The 27,372-nt window shown below is 45.5% G+C and overlaps 1 long non-coding RNA gene across 1 annotated transcript; it reads right to left on the bottom strand.

Moving 5' to 3' along the window:
* Positions 1-3,342: 3,342 nt before the first annotated feature.
* On the bottom strand, positions 3,343-5,281 carry LOC122429451. The gene is made up of 3 exons (XR_006265984.1): positions 5,162-5,281; positions 4,892-5,084; positions 3,343-3,523 (listed from the first exon to the last, which is right to left on the bottom strand). It is a non-coding gene; the product is annotated as an uncharacterized LOC122429451 (long non-coding RNA).
* Between the last annotated feature and the right edge of the window lie 22,091 nt (positions 5,282-27,372).

Raw genomic sequence — 27,372 nt, 5'->3', positions numbered from 1 at the left:
TCTGCCTTTCAGTGAAATTGAATGGCACGAAATATAACAACGCAACTGCTTAACAATCTCTGTCTGCAAAACCATTTTAGACAACAGGGCGCTCAATCCGGTGCTTCGTGACAACCTAGAGGGGCTGTGGGATGAAGGGGTGGGAGGGAAGTTCAGGATGGAGGGAGTGTATGTGTACTTGGGGCTGATTCACGTTGCGTGGCAGAAACCAACACAACATTGCAAACCAATTATCCTCCAATTAAAAAGGAATTTAAAGAAGAAAAACCAAAAACCGTTTTACGCAAAAGCAGTGTTTATGCCACCCGATTTTGGTGAAGTAATCATGAAAACTTGAAAAATCAAATGCTTGGCTTTTAAGTGCCAAACACTATTTCCGAGTTAGTATCACTAACATTTAGCTTTTCTTTTTTTTTAAATGCTACCCTTAGGCATTACCTTATTACCATTTTATAAGTGTGGGGCTAAGATTGAGGTGGTGAAGTTAGTTAAATAACATGAGCTGGGAGATATTTGGTTCTTACTGCTAAGAGGAAATATGATGAAGCAGAGTGTGTGGAAACAGGAAATAAAGAAAAGGAAATCCAGCTAAATGAATGTCCCTTTGTGCTTCTCCTTCCACTGTCCTTCTTATTTCTGAACTTTCGGAGCCCTTCTCTTCACCCCTCCTCCACCAATTCTTAGCTCCAACTCCTCAAAAAAAAGTCTGATGCCAAGTCACACTTCCTTGTTCAAGATGAGAGTCACAGGCCTCGCCTCAGAAAGCTGGAAGGAATTCAGATTGTGAATCTGGCCGTGACAACAGCAGGGGGGACAAAATGGGTGGCAGACTGGAGCCTTGAGAGAGAAAAAGGATAGAATAAGAGAGATTTATTATGTATCTAGTGTTGTCTACAGGCCACAGCAGCCCAGAGACAGATTGACCCTGAGACCTGCAAGGCCCTCCCAGGGGGCTTCTGCTGAAGTGCCTGGGGGGAGAGGGTGTCCCCCAAACTCGGCCCCCTGGTCTCCGTGTGCTGCCACCCCACAAAGGACCTTCGCTTGGAGGACCCCTCAAGGCACCTCCAAAAGTGTTGTCAGCACAGGTGACTTTATGGTCGTCATTTCACATTGAAAACACATCCAATAATGACCCTCCCATCCATCATTCTGTGTATTTGTCTGTGTTTTTTTTTTTTTTGGACCTCACCCCATGGCATGCAGGATCTTAGTTCCCCAACCAGCGATCGAAACCATGCCCCCTACAGTGGAAGCCTCGAGTCCTACCTACTGGACCACAAGGGACGTCCCTGTTTGTCTGCTTTTTGAGAGACTTGTATTCCTGTTGTTTTGGGGGCAGATTGGGCAGAGGCGCCAGCCCCCATCCCTGGCAGAATCTGCTTTTCCTGGACAAAAGCCTTCGGTCCACCTTTGTTCTTGACTTCTGTTGTCTCTGACCTTGGTTGAAATGGATGACCTCACTACTCTCAGCCCACAAATCAGCCAGATGATCAGATGGGCCACCTGGTCGACCTCGAGCCCAGCTCCTTCCAGGGATACTTGTCGAAGCTTCTTCCAGAGTAGAGCCTGCATCATGCCATGTGAGACCCTAATTTAATCCACTGGTTTTCATATTTGCTCCCATGCTGAAAAGGAGTCATGGTATCTCCAGATGTTTTCATGCGGCTTTTAATACTGCTAAGTTACAGGGATTTTGTTCCCCTGTTCCTTCCTTCCTGAGGTGTAAGTTCCATTTACTTTTGTATAGGGCTTCCCAGGTGGCCCTAGTGATAAAGAACCCGCCTGCCCGATGCAGGAGATATAAGAAATGTGGGTTCGATCCCTGTGTTGGGAAGATCCCTTGGAGAAGAGCATGGCAACCCATTCCAGTACTCTTGCCTGGAGAATCCCCACGGACAGAGGAGCCTGACGGGCCACAGTTCACAGGATCGCAAAGAGTCGGGAGTCGGACACTACTGAAACAATCTAGCATGCATGCACGCATATCTTTATAAACGCTCTCCATGAAGCTGGCCCAGAGTTTCCTGTCTTGGGCTCAGATACAGAGCTTTGCTCCATCTTTCCTCGTTTGTTCCTCCCTCCTTCCTGTGCCTCAGTTGTTCCCAGGGCATCTTGGACAGAGCCCCCTCTCTGACCATTCTAGATGCTTCTCTCAGCAGCCTCGCCTTCCCTCAGCAGGTAGCCTTCAGGGAGCCTGGACTGACCTCAGCGCCTCTGCTGATCTGGTCCCTGCTGTAGCTGGAATTCTGGGTTGGCTACGAAAGCTGGAGCTGGCTGTTTTCCCAAACCTGAGAGCTTTTGAATACCCTGGAAAGTGCTACAGGGTGACGAAGACCAATGGGCTTCCCTCAGGGGGCGCAGAGCCTAGTGGAGAGTTAAACAAGTGTGACGACCCAAAGGAAGGTGGGGTGGGGCCTACTTAGGGGGGTTTCAGTAGCTGACTTTCTCACCTAGACACCTTTCTCCTTCATGGACCCACCATGGTCACCAGGAGGAAAAGTTGACCATTGTCTTTTCCATGAAGTGTGTTTGTCCCATCTGAACCCACCAAGCCTATTTCTGTAGTTGAACTACCTTCTACCCATTGTGGGTCACCAGGGTCCCCTTGCCGCTCTCATGCCCCCAGAATAAGCCCAGAAGTTTCTCTCTCAAGGCTGCCTTCTTCCGCCCTCACTTTTCTGCTTTCTCACCACTCACTGTGCCCTCACCGCCCATGGCCTCCTTCCAGTGCACCCCCTTCTGGACCATGTCTCTTGAGGCCAGCCCGCACATCACATCCCGTCCCCATCGGTCTATTGGTCCTGAGTCCTCGGCTCTTCAGGGTGGTCAGGACCTTCCCCCTCCGGCTTCCTGGACACAATTTCTCTCGCCTGCCACCTTCACTGGACCTCTGCTCTCCAGCCTGGCTTCTGGTCTGGCCAGAGCCCACCCCTCGTGGAACAAGGTTTTGTAGAGACAGACAGTTCCTTTACTTTGATATGACTTTTAGCACAAACGAGAGGGGCTAGACTGAGAGACCAGGATGAAGAGATGCTGTGGGGGCCAAACCCCATCTCACATTTTTGCTCCAAAGCTTACAGGGAATTTACGGCAGACCTAGGATCTGAGTCATTCCTGTTAAACAGAACACATTCGTGGTAGAACAGTATAGGAGAGGTGTAGAAATGCTTAGAAAAGACGCTAGAAGAACCTGTGCCACGCTGATGAGAGAAGTGCTCTGTGCTTCTTTTATTTAGTGTTTTATAACAAGAAAGCACACAGGAGTCTGTTTTGTTTATAAAATTTTTTAATGGAAAAGTAAAGCCCAGCCTTCTAGTGCTTTTACTAACATCTCTGGCAATCAATCGTATCTCGGTCCTCAGCGGCCATCAACACTGCTATAGGACCCGAAGGGAGGATTGTTCTCTGGCTCTGTCAGTGCGGGGTTGGCTGAAAACTATCCAGCGCGCCTCTTAGGCTGTACGACGCGGCGGATGAGGAGGCCTCTGGGAACCTCTTTAAGACACATCGTGAGCTTGGCCTCCTGGGAAATGTGAGAGAATAAAGCAGATGGGGACTCAATTAACTTGCCAGTGAAGCAAATCAAACATTGCCACCACGGGAATTGGATTCATGTTACTGTTTTATTTTTATTGCTGAGGCTAATTTGATGTGAATCGATTTTGTGAGTGTGGACTTTACTTATCAGGTACTATACACATCACCATGGCAGGAATGTGGAAATACTATTTTCTGGATTTTCATCGGAGCGTGGTAGATTCCTAGTTTCAGAACCTACATACCTACTGAGTATAAATGTCCCTAATTACTAGTATCTGACTCTGTTTTACTAAAAAGATTTTTTTTGGCTGCATCATGTGTCATACGGAACTTCCCCGACCAGGGGCTGAAGCCACACCCCTTATTGTGGAAGCCTGGATTCTTTTTTTTTTTTTTCATTTATTTTTATTAGTTGGAGGCTAATTACTTCACAACATTGCAGCGGGTTTTGTCATACATTGACATGAATCAGCCATGGAGTTACATGTGTTCCCATCCCGATCCCCCCTCCCACCTCCCTCTCCACCCGATTCCTCTGGGTCTTCCCAGTGCACCAGGCCCGAGCACTTGTCTCATGCATCCCACCTGGGCTGGTGATCTGTTTCCCTATAGATAATACACATGCTGTTCTCTCGAAACATCCCACCCTCTCCTTCTCCCACAGAGTCCAAAAGTCTGTTCTGTACATCTGTGTCTCTTTTTCTGTTTTGCGTATAGGGTTATCATTACCATCTTTTCTAAATTCCATATATATGTGTTAGTATGCTGTAATGATCTTTATTTTTCTGGCTTACTTCACTCTGTATAATGGGCTCCAGTTTCATCCATCTCATTAGAACTGATTCAAATGAATTCTTTTTAACTGCTGAGTAATATTCCATGGTGTATATGTACCACAGCTTCCTTATCCATTCATCTGCTGATGGGCATCTAGGTTGGGAAGCCTGGATTCTTAACCACCCGACCACAGGGTTGTCCTGGCTCTGTTTTAATGCCTCAGTTTCCATATCCTCTCGAGTTTTCTGCATATAAAACAGTACATTCACTTGTCCTATTGCCCAATTAGTTGTTTCTCTCATTTTAACAAATAAAAGGGTTTCTGGTGTTCTCTGAAAGAGGACCTCAAACATCTCTGTACCTTGCTTGTGTTTCTTGTTAAGTTCATTGGTAGGTGTCGGTTTTCCTTGGGCTCCCATAGTCCTCTTTTCTAACCCCTTGTTCTTCCAGAGATCCCTTAGAACCACCTCACGACTTTGGCATTGGATGCAGAAATAACACTCCCCGTTAAGAACCCAACCTTGTTATTATGGAACCAATATGGTTACTATGTTTATGGAAAGCCCCTTCTGACCTGAGGAGTGTTCAGCTGCTTGTGCCTGTGGGCTGTGTTATGCTGGGGTTCTCCTGGCCTGCAAACACCTCCTTTGACTGACAGAATTACCTCAACTCCACCGTGAAACGTGTCTGACCACTGGAGAGGATGAAACCTGCTGAAGAGAAATGAGTCCTTCCGTCGGTGATCCTTGTGAGTATTTTCCGTTCTTCTTGAAAGAAAAAAAACATCTTACTTTGTATAGCTGAGGAAACCTAACAAAATATTTTGTTATTATCCAGAACTTACTCATGGCCCCCAAGTCATCTAAAGAAGACCTGTACTTTGGCTTGAAGTATAATATTTAGGAACAAGCTCGTCAGAGAGAAAATTGTCCCGTTGCCCGAGTTGGGCTTTAGCTGGTCTCGTCTCACTTCCCACTTCCGGGTCTTCGCACTCAGCGCTGGTGCTGACTGGTGCCTGGAGCTCCTCGGGAGATGACTGTCTCCTTGTGGAATATCTGTGCTTAAAATCCCTCGTGACCCTGCCTCCCGCCTTCTGCATTGACTCTCCCGCAGGGAGGACTTTCTTCCCTGAGAACCTGACTCTAAGTCTACTGTTCGGTGGAAAACCAGTCTTTCAAGACAAGGCAGATGGGTCAATAATGACTTTCCCTCAGAGCTATTTTTATTTTATTAGGAGATTCTTGGTAAAAGGACCAGTACCTTCATCTAAGTAAATGAATATCCAGTGTCAGGAATTTGAGGTATGTGGTATGACAAGTTGGGTGGATATTTTTGCCTGGGAGAGGGGTTTCCCCCCTCCCTACATGTAGGAACTGATCATTTCCCAAACCATTCTAGTTAAGTCACTTCATGTCCCTTTCCTCATCTATGGATAGATATAAATGATGGTTTTATAACAGCTTCCTGCTTTACCATTTTCTGATTCCACGAAATGAGTGATTTCTTGGCACCAATGAGACAGAAGTCACCTACTTAATTTTCCTGAACACAAACAGCTCAGCAGTTACTAAAATTTGCATCCAGTGTTTGTATACCTGAGTTCATCGCAGCATTATTCCCAACAGCCAAAGGGTGGAAGCGATCCAAGCGTCCATCAATGGATAAATGGATGAACAGTGCTACACAAATGCAGTAGAAGATGATTTGGTCTTAAAAAGGAAGGAAATTCTGACACCTGCTACCACACGGATGACCCTTGAGGACATTATGCTAAGTAAATAAGCCAATCACAAAAGGACAAATACTCTGCGATTCTACTTACATGAGGTTTCTAAATCAGTGAGATTCGTAGAGACAAGCCTGGGAGTGGGAGGAAGGGAGAGTTTAATGGTGAAGATGAAAAGGCCTGTAGGTGGATGGCAGTGAGGACTGCCCAGCAGTACGAATGTACTTAATGCCACTGGACTGTGCCCTTAAAAATGATTAAGGAGGTAAATTTCATGTTGGCCGTATTTTGCCGCAATAAAACATTTGCAGTGACTGTATGGTGGGCTTCCCCGGTGGGTCAGGTGATGAGAATCTGCCAGCAATGTGGGAGACCCGGGTTCGAGCCCTGGGTCGGGAAGATCCCCTGGAGAAGGGAATGCCTGCCCACTCCAGTATTCCTGCTTGGAGAGCTCCATAGACAGAGGAACCTGGCGGGCTACGGTCCACAGGGTCACAAAAGAGTCAGACACGACTAAGGGACTAACATTAGAGTGAGTACTCAATACCTGACACTTGGTCAATGCATGAACATGAGTGGAATCGTGCTACAATTTCCTCTTGGTTTATACCTGCTGAACATGGCTGAACATGTCGCCACAACGCTTCAGCTGTTTTTTGTTTGTTATTGCTTTTTGTTTTTGACTGTGCCGGGTCCTCGTTGTGGCCCAAAGGCTTCCCTGTCGGGGCGCTCGGGTTTAGTTGCCCCGAGGCATGTGGAATCTTAGTTCCATATCCAGGGACTGAACCCACGTCCCCTGAATCGCACCCACCGGCCCCCCAGGGAAGCCCTTCAGGTGGCCTTCAAACAGCAGCTTCTCGGCCGAGGTTGACTCAGGAAGGCCTGGGCGTGAACGCAGTGGAGACTCTGCCGCATCCTCCGTGTGGTGATGGTGGAACTGGAAAGGAGGGTGCGGTCTCGCCAGTTCTCATCACTTACCCACAGGGAGCAAGTCCGGCCATCCAGAAAACTCCCAGGTAATGTGACACGATCCTCACTTTCTCTTTCTCTTGTCATTATGCAAAACAGAATTTTTTTAAAAAGGCAAGTGTATCTTATTCTTGTAACTTTAACCCTGAGTTTAAATACGGAATTTCGTTTGTGTCTTTGCTGTCTCTCTTTGGTTCATACCTAGTACAAAATGTAAAGCGACTCATCAAAAGGAAATAATTCGACTTCATTCTTTCCGCCTAAATAAGAGCCTCTCCCTTCTTCACATTCTTGTGCAAACATCCCCACCATCATCCCCAGAACCTTCTCCTCCTCCCAAACTGAAACTCTGTCCCCATGAAACACTGACTCCCCATCCGCTCCTCCAAACCTCTGGCACCCACCTCCCTCCCTTCAGTCTCTTTGAACTTAATTATTCAAGGGCCCTCGTATAAGTGGAATCACACCGCATTTATCTTTCTGTGACTGATTTAGTTCCCTTTGCCTAGTATCTTTAAGATTCATCCATATTGTAGCCTGTATCAGAATTTCCTTCCTTTCTAAGGATGAACCATATTCTACTGTATGTATTACCCCATTTTGCCTGTCCATTCACCTGTCAATGGATATTTTGGTTGTTTCTCATTATAGAGAATTTTGGAAAATACTGAGACAAAGAAAAAAGTAAAGTTCTATGGTAAACCCATTGCCAAGAAGCCATCATTGTTCACACTTTCTTTTAATGATGAACACGGACATTTATGGCTAACTCTTCCCAGTTGTAAGGGGCGGTATCTCCATGTGTGTCTCTTTGTATTTCTGCTCAATGTTTCTTAGAAAGGGAATTACTTGGCCAAAGGGTGTAAACATTTTTAAAGCACTTGATGGATAATGCCAAAATGCCTTCCAGAAATAACTCTAATTTTAACACGAGGAAACAGGGGAGCAGAAAGGCTTCTTTTGTGTCTCTATGGCTGTCTTTCCAGTGAAAAAATATTCGGATTAAAAACTGAGTTTATACATTCAACTGAGCAATTTCACAAGTGCCTACTCTTGGTCTCAAACAAATAAAATATCTGGCTACGTGACTGATTTCTTTCCCCCCATCATTGCATCTGCTCGGGATGTGGGATCAGAATCTGGAAAGGGCTCAGGGGTTTTTGCGGATTTACATGAGGTGGTGACAGCCAGGGGGAGGATGTGAGCTCTGGGATATCACGGGATCTGGGTCTAACCTGCCTTCCTGCAGCCCTGAGAATAAAGCGAAGATGGAGCGTCTCCCACTCGAATGACTGGTCTGAGGTCCATGCTGTGTCGGGGGGAGCCTGGGCACTCAGCCCCACCCTCGGGAACTCTCCATGTGATGTTGCAAGCAAGCCCAGCAACAGTCCTTGTCCTGATAAACCTTAGTCCATGGTGGACAACCACCGACCGACACTGGTCTGCCCAGACATGCTGGCTTCTTTTCAGAGTCACCGTGGTTTTGTCGACAGAGCAACGGAGCACTGAAAGTGCAACCATAGTGTCCGTTACCTCGGTGACCCTGGGGAAGCTGCTGGCTTCCTTGAGTTTGGGTTTCTCTGCTGGTTTCCTTACTGAGCATCAGTTCAGACCACTGTATTAAAAGGACTTGGAAACCAGACAAGCTCTAAGAATAAACATATATGTTTCGTGTTCATATCAGTCCGGGGGTAACTGTTCAGTCCTGCAAAGACGGCAGTGCTTATTAACTTTGAGAGTAGCTATTCCTCATAGATTTTATTAGCATCATAACAGTATCATTTTAAAAGGAATATGGAGATCCTGATGCTGGGAGAGATTGAAGGCAGGAGGAAAAGAAGGCAACAGAGGGTGAGATGGCTGGATGGCATCACTGATCCAAGGGACACGAACTTGAGCAAACTCAGGGAGGTCGTGAAGGACAGGGAGGCCTGGTATGCTGCAGTCCACGGAGTCACAAAGAGTTGGGTCCGACTTGGTGACAGAACAGCAACAACAAATAGCAAAAAAATAAAATAAAAGGAACACAGCCTTTCTTACTCATATTATTGCATCATGCGTTTCATGGAATCTCATTTTACATTGACACAGGTCTGTTACTTATCCCCTTTCATCCCTGTGGTGAGACCCTGAAGGGCTGCTACCACGTCTAAGACAGAGGAACGGGCTGTCCCACGAACTCTGGTGTCATCCCAGGTCACAGAGAAGGGGAACTGACGTGATGGACTCTTGCATTCAAGGGCTGTGTGTCCACCCCAACCCCGGAGGCTGAGCGTCCTTGGATGGGACGGTTCTGCGGGCACTTCCTTCTTTACCTCGTGTGAACCTGGACCAGTGACGGCCAGTGGAGGACCAGGCATGCTGCGGCTCAAGGAGGAGGAAGGTGCTCTCCAGGGCGAGCCTCTGAGCTTCTCCGACGTCACCTCTTTGGGCAGCTTTGCTCTTGTCACCACGTCGCGTGGCCCGTTGCGTGGGAAGGAACATGAGGACAGGGACGGGGTCTGGGCCCATCCTGCCGCGGCCCCGGCCCCCTGGTGAAAGCCACTTCTCACTGCAGTGCTCTAAATAATACGCTTCTTCCCCGTTGTTAATTTTGAAGGCAAGATGCTTATTATTTATTAGTCATTCCGAGACAGTCTATTTAGAGCCATTATTGCCTATTTTGCAAACACACTTTAGTGATATGTACATATTGTGGTGTTTGACCCTGTCAATAAGAGTTTATTCTTATTCCCGAATGCTCACCCTGCCATATAAAAAAAGCAGCATTAATATCTGACATTTTCCCTCACTGTGGTTAGCACTAACTAGCAATCTGAGTTAACCGTCTTCAGACTGTCCCCGTGGAAAGAAAAGGGCTTCTTATGCTATTTGGGAGCGGAAAAGAGGAGCCAGTTGTGGGGAGGGACGGGGTGGGGGGTGAAGAAGGTGAATGGTTAAAGTTTTGGTGCCTTTTCCATTTTCAGATGTGTGGCGCCCTCCCTGGATATCCTTGCTGGGTTTTGGGGTGGGGCCACCAAACTTCGGTTCTGACTCTCTGCAAACCTGGACCTCTGCCCAAACTTGGTTTCAGCGTGAGAGGTCCAGACGGCGCTCTGTGGACTGTGACCGTAGAAAACCATGTGCTGAGACGAGCAGGTCCAGAGTCTGCTAAATACCAGCAATTGTGCTGCCGAGAACAGCCCAGTGCTCTGTGGGGCTGGCGATGCAAGGCGAGGAAATTATAGGCTGCCCAGCCACCAGGCCTTTGGCAAAGATTACGGGGTGACTTACTGATCTCTAGGCGGGTCAGGGGTTTTGAGGGAAGGTTAGATTTCAAAGCATGTAGTTAGAGGGAAAAGACTAGGTTGGAAATCTAGAGTTCAAGAGACGGGGCCTAGAAGCTCAGAGAGATACAGGCAGAGTGGAGACGTCCAGGCGAAGAGAGATGCGGGCTGTAGCCCGGGGTGTGGTACCACCAGTGGGGCGGCCCTCGGTCCAGCCTGGGCAGCCCCTCCAGCTCACGGAGCACAAAACTGCAGCCCGGCGGGCGACCGACCACATTTCCCCAGCTGACTGCTCTGCAGCCCACGTGTTTTGGCGTCCGGGCCAGGACACCTTGTATTACCTGAAATCATTTAATTTCAGTGACGAGCACCAGATTTTCTCTATTCTCTTGGTAGTGTTCCCGTTGTTCCAGACATTGCAGTTTTACTACATTTTGTATTTTTAATTTATTTTATTACTTTTTAAGCCTCTCTCTGGGCTTCCCTGGCGGCTCAGAGCCCCCGGGGTCCTTGATTCTGTGCAGCAGTTGCCACAAGGCTCCTTTCTCGTGCTGGGTCCCTCTGAGGCCCGCTCTCCTGGCTGCGTCTTTGACTTGAGCTGACCATTCGGGAGCCCTGTCTCAGAGGGAGTGGTGTGGCCCCTCTGCAGTCAGGGCCTCACAGGGCTGGCCTGGCAGGTGACCGTCAGGCTCAGGGGCCACCCTTGGCTTTGTAACTCCACCTGTCACTCAGAACTGTACTGATGGCTTCGTGAGATGGAAATTGAGAGGGAAACCGGGTGGAAAGCTGCATGTCGAGAGGTGTGTACCTTTCCCGGCATCAGGGTGCAGTTGTTGCCTGATTGAGGTGGGTCGGAATAAAGTGGACTGGTACTCCCAGGACGCCCCAGGACCACCCCTGCCCCACGGAGCCACTGAATCCTTATCCCTGTGCAGACCACCCTACTTCTGTTACCGAAATTCCTCACACAGGTTCACACGCAATTGATTAGCTTAAGCCTTTTCTTTAATTATATATTTAGCTATACGAGATTGCCATTTGTGTAGGTCAAAAACAGTCTGGGATAGACATATTCGTAGAATTCAACCTAAAAAATTTTAAAGTTTTTAATTATAGTTTATAGATGAGCCAGAAGTTACAAAAATAGAGGTTCCCCTGGACCCATCACCCAGATTCCCCCAGGGGCAGCATCTTACATAATATGGTTCACTGTCAAAATCAGGAAATTGATCCTGGCACCGTGCCATCAGCTAGCTTCAGGCCAAACTTGAACCTTACCAACCTAATGGATTTCGAGGGCTATTGTAGTCACTTCCATGGTGACATACTGACGAATCTTCTAGGATCTGTTTATTTTAGAGATTATAGGACTTTCATTTTTATTTTTATAGTTTTGCACATATTACATTCTCAAGACAAAAATTCAAACAATATAATGTGTGTAATTATGTAGGGTGTGAAAGCATCCTCTTTTCTCTCTCACTCGGTAGAAGTAACCATGGTTACAAGTTTGATGTGAATCTCTGTTTATGTTTCTTGTATGTATATGTAGCTGTATATGTATCTGGCATCACTGACTCGATGGACATGAGTTTGAGTAAGCTCCGGGAGTTGGTGATGGACAGGGAAGCCTGGCATGCTGCAGTCCGTGGGGTCATAAAGCGTTGGACATGACTGAACTACTGAACTGAGCTGATATCCGTATTTTTAATTTATCTCTATCACCTATCTATCTATTCATGTATGTTGTTCAGTTGCTCAGTTGTGTCTGACTGTTTGTGACTCCATGAATAACAGCATGCCAGGCTTCCCTGTCCTTCACTATCTTCTGGAGTTTGCTCAAACTCATGTCCATTGAGTTGATGATGCCATCCAACCATCTCATCCTCTGTCACCCTCTTTTCCTCCTGCCCTCAATCTTTCCCAGCATCTATCCGTACAAGATTTATATACATGCATATACATATGTAGCTTCTTTTGAAAAATCATATTTTATAAACTTTTTTCACTAATATGTTGTAAACATTCTTCATTTGTACCACGTCTATATGTATTTAGAGCTCAACTTTATCTTCCAAACTTTTAGCCAATTGAATTAATGCAATGTACTGAATTACTCATCTTTCTCCCATTGATTCCAAATTCCACATTTATCACATACCTGATTCTTATATCTATTGACTCTGTTTTCCAGTTTCCTATTCTGTTGTATTGATCTGCTATTCCCAGGCCAATACTACAAAATGACTTTATTTATTGCTAAAAAAGCAATAAAAGTTTACTGCAGAAAGATCAGAAAATACCCAGATACAAAGAAACAAAAAACACCTGTGATTGCATTCAGTCATAACTACCATTTTACTTGGTGTATTGGTATATATCAGTTCAAATCATTTAATTTATGTAAACAGGTATAAATGTCTATTCAGAAAGTAGAGACCAGGCCATATAAATAGTTTTGTAAACCCTTTTCACTTTGTGATACTTCAGGAAGGTTTCCTGGCCAGCGAGCACTCTTTTTTTAAGTGTTTTTCTTATATTTAATGTTTGTCTCACTGGGTGAAAGATAAGGTTCTGCTTGTGACTTCTTCCGGCCTCCTTGGTGGCCCCCTCCACCTTGACCCTGTCCTTGAACCTGGCATCCGGGCTGTGGATGAGACGGTCTTCTCTGAGTACCCTGCCTCCTTGTCATTTCCTCCAGATGGGACTCCGTTTCCAGTGTAAACTCCAGGGCCCGAATGCCTGCTGGCTTCCCCGCTCCCCTACCCCACCGGCTCACCTTCTGCATCATGGCCAGATGCGTGGACCAACCAACGCCGACCTTCCTTCCCAACCTGCCTTGGGGGCCGCCTAGTGCTTCTCCCTTGCTAGACCGGTGTCTCTCCCAATATTATTAATTTGGGGCAAATCTATTCAATCTTTACGGACTTGTGTTTCCTCATCTATAGAAGTAGAGGCCTCGGTCACCTTCAAGGCTACATGGTCTAGAGCAGAGGTGGGAAAGTGTTTTTCTGAAAAGGACCAGGTAATAAGTATTGTACACTCTGGCGGCTATATGATTTCCCGCCCAGTCACTCAATCTGCCAACAACAGCATAGCAGAAAATCAGCCATAGACAATATGTAAATAAACAGGTGTGGCTGGGTTCCAGTACAAATTTATTCATGGACACTGAAATGTGAATTTCACACCATTTTCGCATGTCACAAAATATACTCTTTATTTATTTATTTTTTACTGTTTAAAAATGTAAAAGTTATTCTTGACTCACAGGTGGGATAAAAATAAAGGTGGTCAGCTGGAGTTGGCCATGGACAGCCGTTTGTCCGCTGCTGGTCCAGTGGAAAGAGACTGAACCTTGGGGTCAGACAGATAAAGATTTGAGTTGTTTCTGTTGCTTACTGGCGGTGTGACCTATCAAGGTTATACAGTCTTCTGAAACTTCAGACCTTGCAGAGTTGCTATGAGAATTAGGGATAACTGATGTAGTTTCTGACATACAGAGGACACACAGTAAGCATCAGTTCCTTTCTTTCCCTTGAGGATCTTTCCAAAACTGGAATTCAGCAACCCAGAGCACAAAACTGAGTTCTGTCCCAATCCTTCTGGGCTGCCTTCAGCACACTCTCTGTCCTCATTGCAAATGTACATGTGGGTGTACAGAGCTCTTATATTTACATATGGGTTCCATGCATCTTCATGACAGCAGGGAGAAAATGAGCTTGCACCATGTCCATCTATAAGAGGTTCTGAATTTTATTTTACTTTTAAAATTAACTTTCAAAAACATTCATTTGTTTATTTATTGGGCTGTGCCGGGTCTTCGTTGCAGCACGTGGGATCTTCCATCTTCACTGTGGCATGAGAGAGCTTTAGTTGTAGGATGTGAGATCTAGTTCCCTGACCAGGGATCGAATCAAGGCCCCTTGCACTGGGAGCTCAAAGTCTTACCCACTGGACCACCAAGGAAGTCCCTGAATTTTAGATTGCTTGTGAAAAGTCTCCATTTAGCAATTCCTTAATCTTTTAATATTTTATTGTTGTTGTTAATTCAGTATGTCATGTCCTACTTTTTCTGACCCTATGAACTGCAGCACGCCAGGCTTCCCTGTCCTTCACCATCTCCCAGAGTTTGCTCAAACTCACGTCCACTGAGTTGGTGATGTTATCCAACCATCTCATCCTCTATCGTCCCCTTCTCCTCCTGCCCTCAATCTTTCCCAGCATCAGGGTCTTTTCCAATGAGTCAACTCTTCGCATCAGGTGGTCGAGGTATTAGAGCTTCAGCTTCAGCATCAGTCTTTCCAATGAATATTCAGGGTTGATCTTTTTGTTTTTTAAAAACCAGGAAGTTTCAATAAATTTTAAAAAGTCTATGTGTTTTATATATTGTGTAAAAGAGAATTTCAGTAACTCAAAAATCCCATTTTCCTCGAGTGCCCCGCCACAAAATTCTGGAGGTCACTGTCCCAGCCTCTCCGGCACTGACTCACTTTTGTGTGGCTAGGCCCTGTGCTTGGACATTTCAGCTCAGAGAATCTAAAGCGATTTACGTGGATTATTTCAGTTGACACTGAAGGACCAATTTTACTAGTAACTTTTTACCTGATGAAATAGGCTCAGAGAGGTTAAGGGGATGGCCAGTGTCACCCAGCGGGGGAAGAGAGCGCTTCTGTGAGCACGGGGTTGGTAGCAGAAATGCTGTGTCTGTCAGGACTTTCTCAATTTGGCAGAACTTAGTTTTAAGAGCAGGAGCCTCTGGCATTAAACCAATTTGGTCCAATTTCTCTGAAGAAGAAATACAGATGGCCAAGAGATACATGAAAAAAAGGCTCAACATTGCTAACTATTAGAGAAGTGCAAATCACAATTACACTGAGGTAGTACCTCCCACCAGCCAGAATGGCCATCATCAAAAAGTCTACAAACAAATGCTGGAGAGGGTGTGGAGAAAAGGGAGCGCTCCTGAACTGTTGGTGGGAATGCAAATTGGTGCAAGCCACTACAGAGGGCCCTTAAAAAGTCTAAAAATATAGCTACCATATGATCCTGCAATCCCACTCCTGGATGTGTATCTAGAGAAAACTGTAATTCAAAAAGATGTATGTACCCCAAGGTACATAGCAGCCCTATTTACAACAGCTAAGACATGGAAGCAATTCAAATGTCCATTGACAGATGAATGGATAAAGAATAAATAAAGAAGATATGGTGTATGTATATATATATATAATGGAATATTACTCAGCCATAACAAGGAACAAAATAGTGTCACTGGCAGCAACATGGATGTATTTCAAGATTATCATGCTAAGTGAAGTAAGCCAGGCCAAGAAAAGCAAATATCATATGATATCACTTACATGTGGAATCTAAATATGATACAAATGAATTTATCCATGAAACAGAAACAGACTCACAGTCATGGAGAATAGACTGGTGATTGCCAAAGGGGAAAGTGTGGGGGAGATTAATTAGGATTTGGGGATTAACATATACATAATTCTGTATATAAAATAATAACCAACAAGGACCTACTGTATAGCACAGGGAGCTAACTATATTCACTATCTTGTAATAACCTATAAAGGGAAAGAATCATATACATCTATATATGTGTATAAATGAATCACTGAATCACTTTGTTGTACACTTGAAACTAACACAAGACTGGAAGTCAACTAGACTTCAAAAAACAAAACAAAACAGCTGGCCAGGTCCAGGTCTCAGCGCTGGCTTGGGCAGGCGTCAGTCCCTTGCTCTCCATGGGTTGGTCTCTGTACCTGTCAGGTGAAGAGGTGAGTACCTAGTTCATGGTGATGGAAGGATGTGACTGCTTGGCTTGCAAACAGTGTTTAGAGAACAGTTGTTCTTGTTTAATCCCTCAGTCATGTCCAGCTCTTTGTGACCCCGTGGACTGTAGCCTGCCAGGCTCCTCTGTCTCTGGGATTTTCCAGGCAAGAATACTGGAGTGGGTTGTCATTATCTCCTGCAGGGGGTCTTCCTGACCCAGGGATCAAGCCTGCATCTCCTGTATTACAGGCGGATTCTTTCTCACGAAGTCACCAGGGACACCCCTAGAAAACAGTAGCTATGATCAATAACATGGAATTAACAGTCAAGTGAAGCTACATTTTGGTCAAAAGGGCTCCAGATCCCAGTTGCTTAGCACTTTTCTTCCTACTTATTCACGTCTGTCGTGGGTGAGCTATGGCTGTGATCCCAATTTTCTTTCCTTGGGGCTCAAGCTGATGGAGAAACCTCCATGGTTCCACCAGGACAGAGGGGAGATAACCTGGAAGAGCCCTAATTGGCTCTTGTTGTTCAATTGCTAGGTCGTGTCTGACTCTTTGTGACCGCATGGACTGCAGCACACCAGGTTTCCCTGTCCTTCACTATCTTCTGGAGTCTGCTGGCTCTTAACGTTGGCCATGACTTTACCTCTCACCTTCAGTTGGCCAAATTGGGTCCCATGACCAAGCCTGATGAGATTTGGAAGAGGAAATAGAAATCTCCCCTAGGCAGAGACAGTGAATATTTTTGAACACTGTTACAGTTTAGCACAATATATCTGCAAAATAACCTTAGGAAGCATGAGAGAGTGTGCTTCAGAAAGGACACATGAGTGCTGAATAAACATGAATGTGGAGTGTGCTTTCAGGCTTAATTGCTTCTTTAGGAATTTTCTGAGAAAGGCTTGTCATTGTCGCTCTCTTGGCAGGTTTATATAAAACCAAAGAAGACTGTACATACACTCCCAACAGTTCTCAAATACACAGAGTTCTATGCAAGCCAGGCTCCTGTTTATCTTGAAGACTTTCAGGGGCAAACCCTGATCAAAGCAAATAGTTCCTTTTGTCAGCCAATCTAAGCTTTTAAAATAAATTTGGAGAAATTAATGGCATTTTGGAGACTCATTAGCTTAAGCCTGTGCACACATACACACTCAGATACACACGCACACGATTGTCAACCCTTTGGACACTGTATCCATCAGGGTCTTTCAGTCACAAACAACAGAACGCATTCTTGGGGGGAAATCGAGTAATGGCAATTAGGTTGCTCAGAAAATGTCCAGGAGAGTTTTGTCCTTGGAAACAATGGCTGAATTATGTTGATTGCAGTGCCTGACTGTTCCAAGGGAGAATGAACTGCTCCAACGCTGAGGACAGGGTGTTGTGGCTAGAACTTCCGCCAAGTTGCCCCTGAAACCTGGACGCCTCCTTGTCTGCACTCTGCCTCTTTCTACATGGGGTTCTGGGTGACCTTCTCCTCTTTCTTCAATTTTAACTTAAAAAAAAAAAAAAGAAAAAAGACTTGTTTATTTGACTGTGCCGGGTCTTAGTTAAGGCACACGGGATCTTTAGCTGGGGCATGTGGGATCTCGTTCCCTGACCGGTGATGGAACCCAGGCCCCTGCATCGGGAGTCTTAGCCACTGGACCATCACAGAAGTCCTCCAGTTTTAGCTTTTCCAAATCAAAATCTCATGCATTCACCGCCTTATCCAAGTGACCAGACTTTGCATTCTAATCATGAGAAAATCGGAGAAAGCAGGCCTCCTCTGAGGTGCGTTATGACACACACAACATCACCTATGAGATGCTCTTTTATCAGGATGTTCGGCTTGTCTATTTGTGTGATGATTGCAGCCATTGGCAATTGTTATCTAAATGCATTAATTTATTGGGGATTGCAAAACGATGATCTTCTAATTTTACTATTTAAAAAAAATTTTTTAGTTGCAAAAATTTAATAAAGATACTCTTCACCTCACCTACTTTTGGGTTGCCCAGTTGTTCAGCTCATAATAGAAAGGCAGGATAAGTGTTCGATTTTGCTTTCTTCCTTTTAGTCATTAGTTTTCAAGATCATGAGTTGGTTCCTTTTGACCCTGTCATTCTCTGAAGATGACCAACTAGCTTTAACCTCAGGCCAGAATCAGTCATTCCTCCAAGAAGCCCTGGTTTCTTTTAGTGAGAACTGGCATTTCAAGACCATGATCTGGCCACAAATAATGTTGATTGCTACTGATTGGCCATTGTTTTTAGGTCTCTTCAGTGAACAGAGCTAGGAGATATATATATATATATATATATATATATATAACATTATATTATATATTATAATATAATATATATTACATATATTATATATAAAAGTTATATAATATAGTGTAATTATATATAGTGTAATATTATGTATTATATATATTACATAATATAAGGCAATATATACATTTTTAAGATAAAAATAAGATAAAAGTATCATGAGTTTATAACTGGAACTTCTAATTCAAGTTTATGACTAGTATGATGAATATTTTTCAGCTTGCATTTTATATATTAAATTGATCTATCCTTTCATACTGAAAATCCTGATCTGAAAAATACAAGTGATAATATAATAAGAATATCCTATAATTACTCATTTATTTTATCTCATTGTGGGCATGCACATCAAACCCAAGATTCGAATGATACTCAAATTAAAAAAAAAATAGAATTCCTGAAGTGCAGAGAGACAGGACTGTATTTTTAATAAATGGTGCTGAGTCTGCAGGATATCTTTATAGAAAAGAAGAAGCAGTTTAGACCCTTGGTTTATCATGTGCAAAAATTAGTTCTAGTTATCCTAAGTGTTCAAAATAAAGTGTAAAGATTATTTAAATGTAAATAAACTTTTTTTTAAAAAAAGAGAGAGAAGGGGAAAAAAAAAAGAACACAGTTTTCTTTAATTCTTTCATCACAACGGCCCCAGTTGCACAGGGATTGAATAAACATGCAAAAGACCAAGTTGACAAATTTGCGACACACGGCATCTGCCTGATCTTTTCAGGCTCTTCGTTTCTGTGCCCACGAGGGTCCTGGTAGAATATGTTGTTTACAGCACGACACAACAGTGTTAGCAGTAGACTGTGGGCCAATATGACACCTGGAAGCTGGCTCCTCGGGAAGGAAAGCTTCCTTTAACTTTGCTTTCTTTCCTGTTTTTGCAGCTATATTTGCTGAGAGTGTCTAAAGCATATCATTTAATGAGGGCCTAGTCTGAAACCAATTTTACTAGACAAGCCGGGACTACCCCTGACTTTTCCTAAGGACTTGTTGGTTGCCGGCAGTAGAGCCTGTGGAGTGGGAATCACTATGAATTCTGAGAGCAAAAGGAGGTGAGCAGCCAGGAAAAAAATCTCGCAGGCCCAGAGTTCTTACTGTGTGTCAGGCATATCACACACGTGTGTATCATTTCATCCTCCTGAGAACACCAGGAAGTGAGGACTATCATCTTCACTCTACATAGGAGAGTTTTACAGTTCAGGGAGATGAAATGAACCAGACTCACGAGCGTGCAATCTGTGTCGTTGCGCTGGTCCCCGACTTAGAAGAGCCCTGCCTTGGGTCTGATGCTCTATTATGACCATCTTGAAATAAGTGGTAAAGAATCTACCTGCTATTGCTGGAGATGCAAGAAATGCGGGTTCAGTCCCTGGGTTGGGAAGATCCCCTGGAGGAGGGCATGGCAACCCACTCCAGTATTCTTGCCTGGAGAATCTCATGGACAGAGGAACCTGGTGGGCTACAGTCCACGGGGTCACATACAGCTAGACACAACTGAGTGAGTGAACACACATGCAAGACTCTTATGTTAATATTTAGTTAACCTGATGAACTCAAGATATTGTAAATCTCAATATGTGTTTACCAGCCCCAAAGAGAATAACTTCCAGAATCCAGATTTTACAGAGCATGCCCATCTCTGGTATTAGCTAGTTGTGTGTCTGTTTTTCCAATGCTTTAGGGCTGGTGTTGGCTAGACCGAGAGCAAGCACACAGGGCTTACCTCCCTGCCTAGGGTTCGCTTGAAATTTAACACATGGTCAGATCACTAAAGGCTTCCCTGGTGTGGCTCAGAGGGTGAGGAATCCTCTTGCAATGCAGGACACCCAGTTTTGATCCCTGGGTTGGGCAGATCCCCTGGAGAAGGGAATGGCTACTCACTCCAGAATTCTTTCCTGGAGAATCCTATGGACAGAGGAGCCTGGCAGGCTACAGTCCACGCGATCGCAAAGAGGTGGACATGGCTGAGTGACTAACACACACTTTGGATCACTAAGCCTTCGGTCCTCTGTTTCTAGGTATCTATAACCACACAACGCTACTCTTTGGGGAGGGACATTTTCTCCCTCTCCCCATGCCCATGAAGTGCCAGCTAGCAAGAGCTCTTTATTCTGGAAAATCTCCTAGAAGAAAGCAAAAACCAAGGCAAGGAATGTTCAGAGTACTTTTCCTGCAGGCATGCAAGCCCTGGATGATCGAGAATGGGGTGTTTGATTCGAGGACCAGGAGATTCATAGTGTTCTGTTTCATGCTTTTTCAGCCTTGGGAGAAGGACGTTGTAATGTCACTGAGATTTAGGTTGTTATCAGTGAAATAATTCTTTCTTGGCAGATAGCTGAGATTCAGGGAAAACTTAAAAAAAAAAACCTGGAACTGCTGCAAGGCACAATTGGACTTGTATAGAGGTGGGAATGGCTTCAGCTGGGGAAGCAGGGTATAAATACATGAAAGCTGAAATCACTTTCCAGGCAGAAAGGTATTTGTTTTCAAAAGAGTGATGGAGACCAGAATTCCAGAGAGAAAGTTCTTCGTGGGCTACAAGGCTTTAGGGGACAAGGGGTTACCTAAACCAGGTCCAGAAAGGATGAAGGGGAGTGTCAGGGGACTGGACACACCTCCTGGACACAGGTGCACATACATGCAGGTGTCTGGGTCCTAAGACCACGTGCTTTTTACCTGTGTTGCTAGGCCATGTCCAACTCATGGTGACCCCATGGACTGCAGGCTTCCCTGTCCTTCACTGTCTTCTGGACTTTGCTCAAATTCATGTCTATTGAGTCGGTGATGCCGTTCAACTTGTGTGGGGCCTCTCATTTTTTGGACTTGCCCCATGAAGTGTCATGAAAGTGAAAGTGAAAGTGAAGTCACTCAGTTGTGTCCGACTCTTTGCGACCCCGTGGACTGTAGCCTACCAGGCTCCTCTGTCCATGGGATTCTCCAGGCAAGAGTACTGGAGTGGGTTATTCCTTCTCCAGAGGATCTTCCTGACCCAGTGATCGAACCCGGGTTTCCTGCATTGGAGGCAGACGCTTTAACCTCTGAGCCACCATGAAGTGGCATAGCAAGCACTAAATATATATTCTTTTAATTGAACGAGTCAATAATTTATTTTTGCTAAAGACCCTGAAGTCTCTCAGCCCTGGATCTGAACCCTAACTCGGCCACTTGTCAGTTTCCTGTCCCTGGGCGAGTCGTGGACCGCCCGACCCTCAGGCCCCTCCTCTGTTCGATGGGGGTAACACCTGTCTGGTCCATCTCCAAATTTATCCGGAGGATTAAAGATGAGGATGTACATGAGAGTGCTTGGAAAACTGTAGATTTCTATGCAAACAGGCTAGCAAATTATTATGGTCTGAATTGTGTCCCTCCCCACCGTCCCTGTTCATATGTTGAAGCCCGGACCCCCAGTTTGGCTGAGTTTGGAAATTTGGCCTTTGAGGAAGTAACTAAGGTTGACGGAGGTCACAAGGCAGCCATAATGTGATAGCACTGGTGTCCTCGTAAGAAGAGGAAGAGATCGCAGGACTCTCTCTCGCCTCTGCGTGAAAGCAGAGGCAGGGCTGGGTGAGGACTGAGTGAAAAGGCGGCTGTCTGCAAGCCCGGAAGAGAGGCCTCCCTGGGACCCAACCCTGCTGGGACCGTGATCTTGGGCTTCCAGACCTGTCAGAACATAAGCATCTGTTGTTTAAGCCCCTAGTCTTGGTTTTTTGTTATGGCATTCCAAGCTGACCAGTACAGAAGAAAACCAGTGGTTACCCAGCCATTTAAATCTCACAGAACGTTTTTTCTGTGTATCTTTTTAACTTCAAACTTTTTGTTGAAGGAGATAGGAAAGCGTTATCAAGTAGTGTGTAGAAACTTGTTTTTTCAAGGGCTCATATTTTTTGCATCACGAAGCACTGAGAGTGGGTTTCTGTCTTGTCTGCCTGCTGCCTTGCCATCTATGAAGCAGGTGGAAAGTCTGACCATAAACACACAGCTAAAAGCACAGAACAACTGCTATTCTTCAGAAGAAGCGCCTTAAGGTTTGACCCTAAATCCCTTCCCCTCCCCCTCTGGCATGTTGTTAGAGCTTCTGGGGTTGATGTAATCTTTTTTTTTTTTGCCGCTGTGATAAATGCTGTACACTGCTGGTTTAAGTTGGTGGTGGTGGTTTAGTCGCTAAGTCGTGTCCGACCCTTGGCGACCCCATGGACTGTAGCCCTCCAGGCTCCTCTGTCCCTGGGATTCTCCAGGCAAGAATACTGGAGTGGGTTGCCATTTCCTTATCCAGGGGATCTTCCCAACCCGGGAATCAAACCCGGGTCTCCTGCATTGCAGGCAGATTCTTTACCAACTGAGCTATAAGGGAAGCCGCCCCTAAGATAAGAAAGAGGCTACAATTTGGTGGCAAGAATTTTTAGAAACACAAATTCCCTCCCTCCTGCCTGCAACCCTGACTCCTTGGACTAGTAAGTCACGGACACAGTGGTTACAGTCCAATTTGCTGCTCCAGGTGGTTTATGGGACTTTTTGTGCCTTTCCTCTACCCCTTTCTGCTCTGTACGAGTTCCTATCCTCTCCCACTGACACCAACACCCAGGTCTCCCTCTTAACTATAGTAAGAACTGTAGAATACACAGTTCAGAGGGACCATCTCCTACCTTCACCCAGGAGGGCCTTGGAGCGCTGAAAGAGTCAGCTTTGTCCCGTCAGTAATTGTGCCAGGTACTCCAGCACTTTGGCTTATTTATACTGACACTCTTCAGATTACCAACTCAGGGAGGGAAGATAAGGGCTCTTCTGGTCTTTTCTCCTTCACTTAGGAGATATATTCAAACAGAGATTTTTGTGCATCAGCATTCATAGCAGCAGTCTGCACAGCAGCCTAAAGGTAGACACAACCCGAGTCTATCTACAGATGAATGGATAAACAAAATGAGGTGTACTCATTCCATGGAAAATTATTTGGCCTAAAAAAGGAAAGAAATTCTGACTTAGGCTGCACCATGGATGAACCTTAAAGACATTATGCTCCCTGAATAAGCCAGATACAAAGGGACGGATGCTGCCTTTGACCGCTTCTGTGAAGTGCCCAGCACAGTCAGATTCACAGAGACAGAGTAGAATGGTGGTCCCGGGGGTAAAGGGAACGGGGTGGAAAGTTAATGTTTGATGAGTCAGCTGGGAGAGATGCAAAACTCTGGAGACACTTGTGGTGGTGATGGTGGCAAAACAAGGAGAATGTACCTAAAGCCACTGAAATGGATGCTTAAGGAGTTAAAATGGTAAATTTCACACACATGATTTTTGCCAAGATAAAAAGAAAAAGAAAGGACAAGTGGTATCTGCTTGAAGCTACTCCTCCCCCTGAGACCAACGCACCAAACCCTTAGTGACTCTGATCCTCCCCACCCAGACCATCAAAACCATCGCCCTCATTGACAGGTGACTGCTTTGGGCAACCGCCTAAAAGTGGATGGCTGGATCGTATGGGAATTCTGTGTGTAACTTTCTGAGGAATTGCTGATGTGTGCTCCACAGTGACTGTACCATCTTATACTCTTGCCAGGGATGGCAGCGTCTTTGTTATGGTGTAGTGATTTACTGGATACCTTCCCATGCTCTGTTAAAGCTATAAATAAACACAGATACACATTCTACAAAGCACAATGGCACATGGGTCATTATTCACCATGTAAAGATGTTTTTTCTCCATCTTTTCCCATCCAACTGGGCGGGAAGGGCAGCAGCTTTGGGTTGAGAGGTTCAATACATAAAAATATTTGGTCAAGATAAACCAAACTTCTCATCATCTACTGAAAGTGACCTTCTCTTCTAGTGAATAAACTCAAGGGATGTACATGTGATCTTAGCACCTGGGCAGATTCCTGAGATGGAGCTGCACCCTCAAGAGTGGGGGCGCGCAGCAGGTAGCCCCACACCTGGCCCTTCCATGTGGCTTCTCAGGGGATGCCGGGGGTCAGCAGTGACCCTGAGGTTCTCCACCCACACCCCTTTGGCCTGGGCCTCATGATCCCTTTACAAATAGAACAGAAATCCACACGTAACAAAGCGGGAGGTCCATGATCTGTACTAGTTTCTTTGGTGTTGAATTTATGTTTGTTTTTTCTTATATCCACTTCACATTTGGCTTTAACGTCTCTGCTGCCTCACTGTGGGTCTTATTTCTCTGGCTGGGTGATTGTCAGGTTCCCGGATAAAGAGCTTTCTGGCAGGATGGGTCCGTGGTGAGAATGTCCAGGTATCTGCATCCTGAGCCTCCTTTCGGGAGGTACAAAGGAGCCACTCGGTTGAGCTGGGTGAGACCAAAGCAGATTTTTTAAATGTTTTTCTCAGTTTTTCACATATTTGCTTTCCTACTGCTGACGTCCATTAGCCTCCTGGAATCTGGAAGAGTAAGTCAGCTGAGCGGAGGAAGTTTAGGGAGGATTCACCTTTTTCTTTCCACACGATCTGTGGTAAGTTTTCACCGCTTTGTGGCCAAGAGTTGCTGCTGTTGTGTTCAGCCGCTCAGCGGTGTTCGACTTTTTGTGACCCCACGGACTGCAGCACACCAGGTTTCCCTGTCCTTCACCATCTCCTGGAGTTTGCTCAAACTCACGTCCATTAGGTCGGTGATCATCCAATCATCTCATCCTCGCCAAGAGAGAGGGCGATAGTTCCTGGGATTCTCTCTCTCTTTTTTTTTTTTTTTTAACAATTTCTCCAATAATTTTTCTTCTGGCTGATGCTTTATTTCCTCACTTTTCACAAGGCAGAACATGTACTGAGAGTGGGTAGATTTTTTTGTGCATGTGTGATTGGTTAAGAGCTGTTGTTGGTATTTGAAATACTCTTTTGACGTTGATGTGCTGGCTTGGCAGCAGTCTTTCTTGTGTAAGCTGAAGCAGAAAAACAATCCGTGTAAAACTCCATGTCCTCTGTGATGCTGGGCACTTTGTGCTCTTTATATATGAAACGCCACTAATTGTAGTGCAGATAGGAGATGCTGTGATTGGTGATGAGGGTGGTGGCGGCGGCAGCGGTATTATTCTCAACACAATAATGTTTTCTGGCCAGAGTCAGGCTCACACTTTTCTCTTTGCACATCAGTCCCTGAGACCTTGCTATGCACCATGTTCCAGCGATATAAGGAGAAGACAGATTGCTTGGCCCCCAGAAGAGGGGAGACACTGACAGTAAGCCGTGATAGAGGCTACTGCAGACTCTTGACCCTCATGGAGAGAGACTGCTTCTCCGTCTTCCGTGGAGAAAAGAGGAGCTTCTGGGGAGCAGAGAGAGGGAAGGGTGATGGAGTTGCATCTCAACAGGGTTTCCGGAATTGTTGGCATTTTGCACCAGATCATTCTTTGTCGGGGGGTCTGTGCTGTGCTTGGGAATGGATTCCGACAGCCTGGGCTGAAGACAGAGATTTGTGGGTGTCGGTTGTGGAAGCTGTGGGTGAGATGGCCCGGGGGCTGGGGCGTGTGGAAAGAGGAAGCGTGAGCCGGGTGGGATGGGTCTGGAGAACAGCAGATGGTTCCCATTACTATGCAGTCCTGTCTCTCACGAGCCCGTCCCAAACCCACAGGCCATTGGAATTTTCTCCTGTTCCTGTCTTTTAAAATCCAAAGCACCCATGTTGCACCTAAAGGCTGACCATCCTGGAGACCTTTTGAGTCTGACTGCTCTGTATCCCTGTTAACTTCTCTGGGGAATTCCGCTGTGAGCTCATAAGTCTGGGGCGCCATTTCTGTACCCTCTTGCTCTTTTTTTCTCAACCAGTTAAACCCAGTTACAACTCCTCCTCTGAGGGCTGTGGGAGGCTTAGCTGATGATTCTGGGCTCAGCTGAACATTTTGACTACAGGACAAAGTTCAGGTCCCCTCAGAAAAGCCTGACACCCATGTCCTTCCTGCCAGCTCCCGGAGCTTGGGGTGACTCACTGATCCAACAGGATTTGTTTGGTGACCCCGAGCCCTGACCCATGAGCAGCCTGAAAGGAGAACCTCTGTGACCTTATCTCTGAAAACACCCCTTGGCAGACCAGTGGTTTATTTTACTAAAAATAAGAAATGGGTGAACACTTTTTTGGAGGGGGGCTACTATTTAAATAAATTGAATAAAAACAAACTAATAAAAATCAGCTGGAAATGGATAAACAGCAAGGTCCTACTGCACAGCACAGAAAACTATATTCAATATCCTGTGATAAACCCTAATGGAAAAGAATATTAAAAATGTATATACATATAACAATCCCTTTGCTGTACAACAGAAATTAACATATCATTTTAAATCAAGTATACTTCAATAAAAAAAGTTAGCTGGATGTTGAAGCAATGTGTTAAAAAATAAAGCACGGGCTCACTGTTTATTTTGGAAAAAACATTAAAATTCCGTGAATCCTGTTGTAACTGGGGCTCAGCACCAGGAAGTCTGGTTCGAGGGTTTCCTCAGCGAAGCCGCTGGGAGGACAGGGGTGCTGTGAACTGTTTTCTCTCTTGCTGGGCTTATCTGCCAGGAGAGGGGCAGCGTGTGACCGATGTTTTCACCTGGCTGCTTCTGAACTTTGACCCACTGTTGCAACAGGGGTCACGGCAGAAAGGGCAGGCCCCAGGCCCCCGTGCAGCTCACCGGCCTGCAGGCCAGGTGTCAGCAGCGTGCTCCAAGCTGGTGAGAGGTGTCAGTGCCCCCACTGGCTGGCTTTGACGCATGGAAACTGTGTGATGCAGGGGGAAGTGGCGTCTCCCTGGAGAGGCGAATGTGGTCCAGAGGGAGCCCCGGGCTCTGGAGGGACTTGCAGCATCATCTGGGCCATTCACCCCTTCTACTTATCCATCCAGTCTGTCCACGTGTTCTGGGGCTACACTCTTTAATTTCTTTTTAATTTTTTTAAAAAAGCATTTTTGATTTTATATTTGAGTATGGCTGATTAATGGGTTTCCCAGGTGGCTTAGTAGTAAAGAATCCACCTGGCCACGTAAGGCACTCAGGAG

The sequence above is a fragment of the Cervus canadensis genome, chromosome 28 (genome assembly GCF_019320065.1).
Source record: "Cervus canadensis isolate Bull #8, Minnesota chromosome 28, ASM1932006v1, whole genome shotgun sequence".
In the NCBI taxonomy this organism is placed as follows: Eukaryota; Metazoa; Chordata; class Mammalia; order Artiodactyla; family Cervidae; genus Cervus; species Cervus canadensis.
The sequence above is the reverse complement of the archived record's forward strand: the minus strand, read 5'-3'. Positions and strand labels throughout refer to the sequence as shown.